This window comes from Orycteropus afer, unplaced genomic scaffold (genome assembly GCF_000298275.1).
Source record: "Orycteropus afer afer isolate SDZICR_OR568_19922 unplaced genomic scaffold, OryAfe1.0 scaffold00191, whole genome shotgun sequence".
In the NCBI taxonomy this organism is placed as follows: domain Eukaryota; kingdom Metazoa; phylum Chordata; class Mammalia; order Tubulidentata; family Orycteropodidae; genus Orycteropus; species Orycteropus afer.
Genome location: NW_006921778.1, coordinates 5,231,255 through 5,241,156, shown reverse-complemented (window position 1 = coordinate 5,241,156; position 9,902 = coordinate 5,231,255).

The window sequence follows — 9,902 nt, the reverse complement described above, 5'->3', positions numbered from 1 at the left end:
CCTGCCCTGCTGCTTTGGGCATGCCTGGGTTCCCTCTCCTCCCCTGGATCCCTGCAGCTGACTAGCTACACATTTGGTATCTTTTGTAAATGGTATTGGTTTCCTTTTCAGCAATATCTTTGCTGGTGTAGAGGAATTCAATTGATTTCTGTATGTTGATCTTGTATCCTGCCACTATGCTAAATCTCTCTATAAGTTCTAGTAGTTTTCTTGTTGAGCCTCTTGTGTTTTCTATGTATAGTATCATATCATCAGCAAATAGGAATAGTTTTACTTCTTCCTCATCAATTTGGATGCCTTTTATTTCCTATTCTTGCCTTATTGTCCTGGCTAAGACTTCCAATACAATGTTGAATAGAAGTGGAAATAGAGGGTGGCCTTTTCTGGTTCCCATTTGCAAAGAGAATGGCTTTAGTCTCCCTCCATTAAGAAAAATGTTGCTTGTTGGTTTTGTATATATGCCCTTTGTTACATTGAGAAATTTCTCTTTTATTCCTATTTTTAGCAGAGTTTTTATCAAGAATGTGTGTTGGATTTTATCAAATGCCATTTCTGCATCTATTGATATGATCATGTGTTTCTTTTCCTTTATTTTTCTTAGGTGATGGATGACATTGAGTGTTTTTCTAATGTTGGACCATCCTTGCATACCTAGTATAAATCCCAGTTAGTCATGATGCATTATTATTTATTTTTTTTTTTTGATGTGTTGTTGGACTCTATTGGCTAGGATTTTATTCAAGAGATTTGGATCTATATTCATAAGTTTTCCTTTTTTAGTAATGTCTTTGCTTCATTTTGGTATCAAGGCTATGCTTGCTTCAAAAAATGAATTTGTGAGGATTCTATCCTTCTCTATATTCTGAAATTGTTTGAATAGGCTTGATGTCATTTCTTTTCAGAGCATTTGGTAGAATTCTCCAGTGGGAGAAATGGGCCAGGACTTTTTTTAATTGGTAATTTTCTTATGACATGTTCAATTTCTTCTTTTGTTATGGGTCTGTTCAAATTTTCCACCTCAGTCTGTTTTAGTTTCAATAAGTTGCTTGTTTCTAGAAATCTGTCCATTCATTCTTGATTTTCAAATTTGTTGGAGTGTCCTCATATTTCCATTTTATTTCAATTGGTTCTGTTGTGACATCACCCAATTTCTTTCTTATTCATGTTATTTTTATTATCTCACTCTTCCTTTGTTAAATTTGCTATTGCTTTTTCTGTGTCCCACGATTTGGGCATGTTTTGTTTTAATTTTCATTTGATTCAAGGAATTTATATATATATATATATATAATTTCTTCTATTACCCAGTTACTTTTTAGAAGTGTGTTATTCAGTTTCAATGTGTTTGCTCTTTTTCCATGAATTTTCCTATTGTTGATATCTAATTGTATAGCTTTGTAATAGGAGAAGATGCTTTGCAGTATTTCAATGTTTTTAAATTTATTGAGACTTGCTTTGTGGTGTAACAGATGGTTTATTCTGGAGAATGTTCCATGTGAGAAGAATGTAGATTATTCTGTTTTGGGATGAAGTGTTCTGTAGATGTCCATAAGGTCAAGTGGGTTGATTGTATTGTTTAGTTCGTCTGCATCTTTGTTGAGGGTTTTTTTTTTTTGTTGTTGTTGTTTTCCAGTTGTTCTTTCTTTCACTGAAAGTGGTATATTAAAGTCTCCTACTATTACTATCTGGGAGCTCTGGTAGCATAGTGCCTAGGGCACTTGACTGCTAACCAGAAGGCTGGCAGTTCAAACCCAACAGCCACTCCTCGGAAGGAAGGTTGGGCAATCCTACTTCCATAGTGATACTGCCTCGGAAACCCAAGGAGGGGTCGTTATGAGTTGGGGCCGACTCGACGGCAAATAACAACAACTATTACTGTCCACCACTCATTTATCAGTTTGTTGTACTGTGGTGGCTTCATGTTGCTGTGAGTCTGGAGACTATATCATCTGTGTGTCAAGTACCAGCAGGGTGACCCATGGTGGACAGGTTTCAGCAGAGCTTCCACACTAACACAGACTAGGAAGAAGGAAAGGGCCATCCACTTCTCAAATAATTGGCCAGTGAAAACCTTATGAATAACAGTGAAACACTGATAGATTACTTGAAAACTTTATGAAGAACCCTGAAACACTGGTCAAAATAGCGACAGAACATGAGCCCCTCACACTGGAAAACACTCAAAATATGGTGCAGGAAAAGCTGCCTCCTCAAAGTATAGTCGCCTTTAATGATGTGGATGGAGTAAAGTTTGCAGATCTCCATTTGTTGATGTGGCATGACTCAAAATGGGAGCAAACAGCTGTAAACATCCATTAATAATCAGAACATGCAATTACAAAGTATGAATCTGGGAAAATAGTAAGTTGTCAAAAATGAAATGGAAAGCATAAAGATTGATAACCTAAGCATTAGTGAGCTGAAATGGACTGGTTTTGGCCATTTTGAATTGGACAACCACATGATCTGCTATGCCAGGAATGACAAATTGCAGAGAGATGGTGTGGCATTCATCATTACAAAGAATGTTTCAAGATCCACCCTGAAGTACAATGCTGTCAGTGATAGGATAATACCCATGTGTCTACAAGGAAGACCAGTTAATACTACCATTATTCAAATTTACACATGAACTACAAAAGCCAATGATGAGGAAATTGAAGATTTTTACCAACTTCAGCAGTCTGAAATTGACCAAATGCAATCAAGATGTGTTGATTATTACTGGTGATTGGAATGCAAAAGTTGAAGATAAAGAAGAATCACCAATAGTTTGAAAATATGGCCTTGGTGATAGAAATGACACCGGAGATCATATGATAGAATTTTGTAAGACCAATGACCAATTCTTTGCAAATACCTTTTTTCAACAACATAAACCACATCTATACACATGGATTTTACCAGATGGAATACACAGGAATAAGATTGACTACATCTGTGCAAAGAGGTGATGGAGAAATTCAATATCTTCAGCCAAAACAAGGCCAGGGCCTGACTGTGGAACAGACAATCAATTGTTCATACATAAGTTAAAACTGAAGCTGAGGACAATTAAAAGACATCCATGAAAGCCAAAATATGATCTTGATTATATCACACCTGGGTTTAGAGACCATCAAAAGAATAGATTTGATGCATTCAACACCAATGACCAAATACCAGAGAAATTGTGGCAGTGCATCAAAAACATCATCCATGAAGAAAGCAAAAGGTCATTAAAAAGATAAGAAAGGTAAAAAAGACCAAAATAGATGTCAGAAGAGTCTGAATCTTGCTCTTGAATGGAGAGTAGCTAGAGCAAATGGAAGAAATGACAAGATAAAAAAGCTGAACAGAAGATTTCAAAGAGCATCTTGAGAAGACAAAGTCAATTATTATAATGAAATGTGCAAAGACCTGGTGTTAGAAAACCAAAAAGGAAGAACACATTCGGCATTTCTCAAGCTGAAAGAACTGTAGAAAAAATTCAAGCCTTGCGATGCAATATTGAAAGATTCTATGGGCAAAGTATCAAATGATGCAGGAAACATCAAAAGAAGATGGAGGGAATACACAGAGTCACTGTACCAAGAAGAATTGGTCTGTGTTCATCCATATCAGGAGGTGGCAAATGATCAAAAAACAATGATATTGAAGGATGATATCAAAGCTGCACTGAAGGATTTGGTGGGGAAAAAAAAAAAAAAAAAAGCTCCAGGAATCAATGGGATACTCACTGAGATGTTTAAACAAATGGACTATAGACCCTTACTCATCTATGTCAAAAGATTTGGAAGACAGCTACCTGGCTAAGTGACTGGAAGAGATCCATATTTGTATCCATTCCAAAGAAAGGCAGTACCACAGAATGTGGAAATTATTGGAAAATATCATTGATATTACACGCAAGCAAAATCTTATTGAAGATAATTCAAAAACACTGAAGCAGTAAATTGACAGGGAACTTCCAGAAATTCAAGCTGGATTCACAAGAGGATGTGGAATGAGGGATATCATTGTTAATTTCAGATGTATCTTGGCTGAAAGCAAAGAATACCCAAAAGATATTTACTTGTGTTATGTTGGCTGCAAAAGCATTTGACTGTGTGGATCATAACAAATTATGGAAAACATTGGGAAGAATGGAAATTCCAGAACACTTAATTGTGCTCATGAGGAACCTGTACCTAGATCAGAAGGCTGTTGTTTGAACAGAACAAGGGGATACTGCATGGTTTATAATCAGGAAGGGAGTGTGTCAAGGTTGTATCCTTTCACCATATACTTGTTAAATTTGTATGCTGAGCAAATAATCTGAGAAACTGGACTTACCTATGAAGAAGAACATGGCATCGGGATTGGAGGAAGACTCAATAACAACCTGAGATATGCAGATGACACATCCTTGCTTGCTGAAAGGGAAGGTGATTTGAAGCTCTTACTTATGAAGTTTAAAGCTACAGTCTGCAGTATGGATTATTACAGCTCAACATAAAGAAAATGAAAATCCTCACAACTGGACCAATAAGCAGCATCATGATGAATGGAGAGAATATTGAAGTTAAAGATTTCATATTACTTGGTTCCACAATCTACACCAATGGAAGCAGCAATGAAGACATCAGAAAACATATTGTACTGGGAAAATCTGTTGCAAAAGACCTCTTTCAAGTGCTGAAGAGCAAAAATGTCTCTTTGAAGACTAAGGTGCACCCAACCCAAGCAATAGTGTTTTCAATAGCCTCATATGCATGTGAAAGCTTGACAGTGAATAAGGAAGATAGAAGAAGAGTTGATGGTTTTGAGTTGTGGTGTTGGTGAAGAATATTGGAAGTACAATGGACTGCCAGAAGAACCAACAAATCTGTCCTGGAAAAGGGCAAATGGAATGCTCCTTGGAAGCAAGAATGGCCAGACTTTGTCTCACCTACTTGGTCATATTGTCCGAAGGGACAATTCCCTGGAGAAGGATATTATGCTTGGTAAAGTGGAGGGTCAGTGAGAAAGGGAAGACCCTCAATGGGATGGATTGATGCAGTGGCTGCAACAGTGGTCTCAGGTATGTCAAGTTGTGAGGCTGGCGCAGGACCAGGCAGCATTTCATTTTGTTGTATGTAGGGTCATTATGAGTTGGAGCTGACTCAACATCACCTAATGACAACAACTATTACTGGAGTCATCTGTCCTTTCAATTCTGTTAAAGTCTCATTTATGTGATTTGTGACTCTTTCATTGGGTGTGTAGTTATTTATTATGCTTATATCCTTTTCTACAATTGATCCTTTTATCATTATATAATGTCCTTCCTTGTCTCTTATGGTTGTTTTTGTCTTAAAGTCAATTTTATTAGAAATTAATTTTAATTGCCACTCCTACACTTTTTTGATTGTGATTTGCTTGATATATCTTTTTCCAGCCTTTGATATTTAGCCATTTATTTTTAGTCTTTAGTTTTTGTCTCTAATGTAGGTAGGTTTGAACTGTCAGCCCTCTGGTTAGCAGTCAAATGCCATAGGCACTACACCACAAGAGCTCCTTTCTTTTGGGGGTGGGATTAGACAGCATATTGATGGGTTATGTTTTCTTATCCAGACTGCAACTCTCCATCTCTTCAGTGGTGCATTTATACCATTTACATTCAGTGTAATTATTGACAAGTATGAATTTGTTGCTGTCATTTTTTAACTTTGTGTATGTGTTGTTGCTGATTTCTTTGTTCCATATAATTTTCTGTGCTGAGCTCATTTTGTTTATGAATCATATAATCATTTTATTCATTGCTATTGTTTATTATTTGCTAAATATTTGTGCTTGTCCTCTTTTTATATTTTGATGAGAAGATTTATTATTTTTCTATGAGATTACTCTTTGATTTATAATTTTCTTCCCAAGTTTAGAACAGTTCATTCTATCTTGCAATTGTCTTGACTTCCTCACCATTTAGATATTCTACAACTACATCCCTCCCCCCTTTTTGGTGTAGTTGTCCTCACTTGCCAATCAATGTTTCTGGTTTCCTATTTACAGTCTTATAAACTTATTTCACTTTGGTTACTTCCATAATTGGGTTGGTTTCTGGGTTATGTCATCATGTTTATTCATATTGTTGTTTGCTGTTATTAGTTCTTGTCCAAAGATCTCCTTTTAGCATCTCTCGTAAGGTTGGTCTGGTTTTAAAAAATTCCCTTAATTTCTGCTTGCCTGGAAATGTCTTAATTTCACCCTTGAATCTGACAACAATTTTGCTGGGTATACAACTCTTGGCTGGAATTTGTTTTCTTTCAGAGTTTTATATATACCATCTCATTGCCTTCTCGCTTGCATGGTTTCTGCTGAGAAATCAAAATTTACTCTTATTGGTTTCTTTTTGTAGGTGACTTTTCATTTTTGCCATGTTGCTTTCAGGAATCTTTCTTTGTATTTGTTTTTGTTGAGTTTGGTGATGATATATGTCAGTGATTTTCTTTTGGGATTTATCCTGTTTGGGGTTGCTGAACTTCTTGAATGGATATATTCTCATCTTGCATCATATCAGGGAAATTCTCTTCCCACAAATCTTTGACAATTTACTCAGTGTTTTTTTTTTCTCTTCCTGTTCTGGAATTCCAATTACATGTAAGTTATTCCTCTTGATAGTGTCCCACATGAATCTTAGACTTTCTTCATTTTGCTTTGATCTTTTTTTCTGATTGGTCCCTTATCAAAATAGTATTGAGGCATTTGTCTTCAATCTCACTAATTTTGTCTCCCATTGATTCAGTTCTACTCCTTTACCCATTCAATATATTATCTATTTCTGAAATTTTAGTATTAATCTTCTGGATATCTATGTGTAGATTTAGTATAATTTCTAATTTTTTGTTCATTTTGTTCTTGTATTGTCTTCCAAAATTGTTCTAGGGTTTTGTCTGCATTTTCCTTAACTTTGTCAGTGTTTTCCTTGATCTGTCTCTCAGTCCATTGAAGGTACCTAAATATAATGCTTTTGGATTCCTTATCAGAGAGTTCTAATTCTGCTTCTTCCTCAGGGATGTTTTCTGGTTCTGTATCCAGATCCCTTGTTTCTACTACTTTATCTTACTTCTTTGTGTGGACTGTGATGGCTTATTGTCTCTGAGATACTGTGACATTGTTGTATTTATATTTAATTGGTGATTGTATGTTGGTGTGTTTCAACCACTTTTTTTTTTCTTTGTTTTGTTTTGATATATGTCAGTCAGCAGGGTATTATGCTCCTCTATTCATTAGTTGGCAGCACTTAGGTACTCACCACCTGTGTCCTGGTGAGTGTAATAGAGAATGAGAGTGAGTGCACAGATTTCTGTTTGCTGTTCATGAAGAGCAATTAAGGGTGAGTTGGGCTTTTATTGGCTGTCATCTATTTGTGACCAGTTGGTCCAGAAGCAAATGGTGGCCCTCATTCAGTAAGTAGGGGTGCATAAAGAGCAGACATTGTTGGGCCATATGGGGAAGGTTACTATCTCCCACTCAGACAAAGAAAAAAAACACCAAAAATGTAAAAAGAGGACAAAAAACACAAACCTCCAAAAATCACACACACTCACAAGAAAAGAAAAGGCAATAAATGAGAAGAAATATTTTAAAAAGACAAAAGAAAGATATATAGAAAAAAAAAAAAAAACCCACAATATCTGTGGAGGAGGGAATAAGAGAAAGAGCAAGAGTAAAAGAATAATAAATAAATAAATGAGAAGACTGCAGAAAGAAAAAGGGACAGGAAGAACCAAAAGAAAGTAAAAAGATGGGAACCAGGAAAAGAGAAGAGAATGAAAACCCAAAAACTAGAACCAAGGAAGAGAAAGAATAAAAATAAAAAGGAAGAAAAAAAAAAGGATGATTTAAAAACAAACAAAAATAAATAAATCTGAGGGGACAGGTGAGGGCACACATCCTCTCTCATAGAAGACAGATTGGTGTGGAATTCCTGCCAGTCCAGAAGGTGGATGGAGGTGGAGGATGGCCACACCTCCATTTACTATGAGGGTATGGGGTATAAGAGTAACAAGGAGAATATCACACCTTTCCATTCATCAGCCTCCAGTGTGGTTGCTCATGCTGTTCTAGGCAAGCAAAGCTTATTCTTAGGTCACTGGGATTGGAACACTGTTGCTTTAAATATCCAAAATGGCCATACCACTTGCAAATATTCAAAATGGCTGCACCCTCAGAACAGTCCAAAGTCCACAACTCAGTTTGTCTCCTTATTTGCTGTTTTCCTTTCTAGTCATCAGCCACTAGTTTAATTGTCCATGCAGTCCTTGGTGAGCAGGGCTGATTTTAGGTTATTGCTCAGGTCCTAACATCACTTATAAATATTCAAACTGACCATGCTGTCAGGATAGCTGACAGTCCACAATTCTGTTTGTCTCCTTATTCACTGTTTTCATTCAGGTTCTTTTACTAATTGGTATTTAATCCACTTCTGTATTCTTCCTTTCAAAGCTCAAGGCTCCAGGATTATCTTCCGTATCTGTGCCAGTTGGTTTCTCTTTTCTATGTTGAAGAAGGTGTGTGTAGCTTGTCTGTCTGTTCCACCATCTTACCAGAACACCAGTGACTGTAAATGTCTACAGAAGCAGACTGCCTCATCTTTCTCCTGAGAAGCAGCTGGTGGATTTGAACTGTTGACGTTTTGGTTAGCAGCTCAATGCCTTAACCACAGAACTACCAGAGCTCCTCATGGCTTGAGTTAGGTGCACCTTTATCTTCAAAGTCACATCATTGCTCCTTAACACTTTAAAGAGGTCTTTTACAGCAGATATGTCCAGTGCATTATGATGTCTGATTTCTTGGCTGTTGCTTCCATAAGCTCATGGTGATATTAAATTAAATATTTTATTTAATTTATATATTAAATTAAACATTTAACTCAGATATTAAATAAAATATTTAATTTAATTTAGATATTAAATAAAATATTTAATTTAAATTAGATATTAAATTAAAGCAATCACTAATTATGTCTTCAAGGAGTCTATGAGCTCCTATTACAAATTAACTCATGTATATAAATAACTATAAAAAGCTCACTGCTGTCAGGTCAGATCCAACTCATAGCTACCCCTCCTTTGGTTTCTGAGGGTATCATTACTGAAGTAGATTGCCCAACCTTCCTTCTGAGGAGTGGCTGGTGGGTTTGAACTGCCAGCCTTCTGGTCAGCAGTCAAATGCCTTAGGCACTATGCCACCAGAGCTCCCATAATGTGAAACTGAAAGATTATGACAAACAAAAATATATTTTCTTGGTAATATGTGGAAATTTCTAGTAAAAAAATTGTACAAAAAGATAAGCATTGAAGAAATATATTTTCTTGAAAATGATGTTACGAAATTACAGAATCTAAAGAAAATTACTTCCAGCACAGCTGAGGAAAGAAGGCTTTCTGTTTGTATAACATTTGACTTGATCCTGGAAAACTGAATATGGCAAAAAACAAATTCCAGGCAGGGTGAACAGTACTTCAGTAAAGTCATGGGATTAGAATGAAAATGTGAGCAATTTAGAAGGGACAAGGGAGAACATAGGTTGGTATGGAAAGTTGAAGAAAGAGGACTAAGAAAGAGGAATTAATAGTAAATCACCAAAATTATTTTGCCAAGGGTTGTGTAATACTATTTAGCTACCACTCTGGTTTAACTTTGGTATGTAATCCTAAAGTAATCATAACTTTTATTATAGCTGTTAAACATAACCATAACCACAACCCCATCCATATCCATACCTACTAACAGTTTGAGATATCACTTAGATTTATTGTTTTCAACTCAATCAAACTGGATGCCCTATTTGCTATCATTTAGTTAAATTCAAATACACTAAAACCTAAAGATACATACTTTTGAAAAACTAATATAATACACTAGCTCTAATAAAAAGAAATAATATTTCATAAAATTAT